This window comes from Indicator indicator, chromosome 2 (assembly GCF_027791375.1).
Source record: "Indicator indicator isolate 239-I01 chromosome 2, UM_Iind_1.1, whole genome shotgun sequence".
NCBI classification, from domain to species: domain Eukaryota; kingdom Metazoa; phylum Chordata; class Aves; order Piciformes; family Indicatoridae; genus Indicator; species Indicator indicator.
Window position 1 is genome coordinate 52693234 of NC_072011.1, and position 2469 is coordinate 52695702.

General features: G+C 48.2%; 1 non-coding gene across 1 annotated transcript; it reads right to left on the minus strand.

The window, feature by feature from the left end:
• Positions 1–289: 289 nt before the first annotated feature.
• LOC128980813 (U4 spliceosomal RNA) lies at positions 290–366 on the minus strand. Its single transcript, XR_008489501.1, has one exon. It is a non-coding gene; the product is annotated as a U4 spliceosomal RNA (small nuclear RNA).
• Between the last annotated feature and the right edge of the window lie 2103 nt (positions 367–2469).

Here is a 2469-nt window from a genome sequence, read left to right on the forward strand (position 1 = left end):
ACACTTCTGCTTCAGGCCAGAAGTTTTTTGTGCCAAAAACCACACGTGATTTTTTGTCTGATCTAGAAGCAGACACTCTTCTTTCAAACCTTGCCTCTCTTTCAAACCTTGCCTTTGCTCTACACCATTTCTGACTCTTGCAGAAACTTTGCCTTGCAGAAAGCCAAAAGACATTAGAGAGATGTGAAAATCAAACATGCATAAGAGGTGAGTAAAGACTTCCTCCAAAGTCAGAAGTCTGAAGTGCCACTGAAGCCTTCTGAATTCTTCCCTAATGCTGTCGGACTACATAGAAATGTTTTCAACTAGCAATCATCGTGCCTCGGATTAACGTCATTGGTGACGATACTGCCACTGCGCAAGTTAGGGACTTGCTGAGCCACTTGGATACTCACAAGTACATGGGACCAGATGGGATCCATCCTAGGGCACTGAGAGAGCTGGCAGATGAGCTGGCCAAGCCACTGGCCAAGCCACTGGCCATCATTTACCACCAGTCCTGGAGAGGTCCCAAATGAGTGGAAGTTGGCCAATGTGATGCCCATCCACAAGAAGGGCTGGGTGGAGGATCCTGGAAACTACAGGTCTGTCAGCCTGACCTCAGTGCCAGGCAAGATTATGGAGCAGATCATCTTGAGGGCAATCACAGCACACCTGCAGGATGGCTAAGGGATCAGGCCCAGCCAACATGGATTTAGGGAGAACAGGTCCTGCCTGACCAACCTGATCTCCTTTTATGACCAGCTGACCTGCCTGGTGGATGTGGGGCAAGCTGTGGGTTTAGTCTACCTGGACTTCAGCAAGGCCTTTGACACCATCCCCCATAGCAAACTCCTGGCCAAGCTGTCAGCCCATGGCCTGGACAGGAGCACTCTGTGCTGGGTTAGGAACTGGCTGGAGGGCCATGCCCAGAGAGTGGAGGTGAATGGTGCCACTGCCAGCTGGCAGCCAGTCACTAGTGGTGTCCCCCAGGGATTGGTGTTGGGCCTAATCCTGTTCAATATCTTTATTGATGATCTGGATGAGGACATAGAGTCCACCATTAGTAAGTTTGCAGATGACACCAAGTTGGGAGCAGGTGTTGATCTGTTGGACGGTAGGAGGGCTCTGCAGAGGGACCTTGACAGGCTGGACAGATGGGCAGAGTCCAACAGGATGGCATTCAACAAGTTCAAGTCCCTGGTTCTGCACTTTGGCCACAACAACCCCATGCAGGACTACAGGCTGGGGTCAGAGTGGTTGGAGAGCTGCCAGGCAGAGAGGGACCTGGGGGTACTGGTTGACAGGAGGCTGAACATGAGCCAGTAATGTGCCCAAGTGGCCAAGAAGGCCAATGGAATCCTGACCTGCATCAGAAATAGTGTGGCCAGTAGGAGCAGGGAAGTCATTCTACCCTGGACTCAGCTCTGGTTAGACCACACCTTGAGTACTGTGTCCAGTTCTGGGCTCCTCAGTTTAAGAAGGACATTGAGATACTTGAACATGTCCAGAGAGGCAGCGAGGCTGATGAGAGGTCTGGAGCACAAGCCCTGTGAGGAGAGGTTGAGGGAGCTGGGGTTGTTTAGACTGGAGAAGAGGAGGCTCAGGGGAGACCTTAATTCTCTCTACAACTACCTGAAAGGAGGTTGTAGCCAGGTAGGGGTTAGTCTCTTCTCCCAGGCAACCAGCAACAGAACAAGAGGACACGCTCTCAGGCTGCACCAGGGGAAGTTGAGCCTCGAGGTGAGGAGAAAGTTCTTCACAGAAAGAGTAAATGGCCTTTGGAATCGGCTCCGAGGTGGTGGAGTCACCCTCCCTGGAGGTGTTCAAAAAAAGATTGGATGTGAAACTTGGAGCCATGGTTTAGTTGTCAGGAGGTGTTAGGTATTAGGTAATAGGTTGGACTTGCTGATCTCTCAGGTCTTTTCCAACCTGGTTGATTCTGTGTGTGTGAAATACGGAGTTTTGGTTAGATCTACACTGCCTTGCCAGCTTTAGAGATGCATCTTTTCTCTTCTGTATTTCTGAGATGTGCAGCTACCAAGATAATTCTACAATGTTAAGCTTTATCTTCATAATCAAAAAATCCCATCTAGAGTCCAGAAAGACTGTTCTCTCCATAATACGACTTTATGATTTGTCCTTCATTTAAAGTAACATCCTAGTTCCTTGATGGTCAGAAATCTAGAGCCTGATTTCCAGGTGTCAAGGACCATCAGAAAAATAATTCTCTGTGAAGTGAACAAGATCTTTGTTTGTATGCTCAGCACCTTTGAAAATCAAGTTCTCTTGTGCTTAGCTATCAAAATGATTGGCACCAGTCATATCCCTAGACAGTGTGCTCTGTATAAAAGTATTCCTCCTTCAAAGTCTTGTCCCTAATTCCAAATCACATTCCTTCAAAATCCTGTCAAAAATATATTAAATTTCCACATAAACCAGTACAGCTTCTCTGCAGAACAGCGTAATTCCCCCTGTTCAACCTGGTTA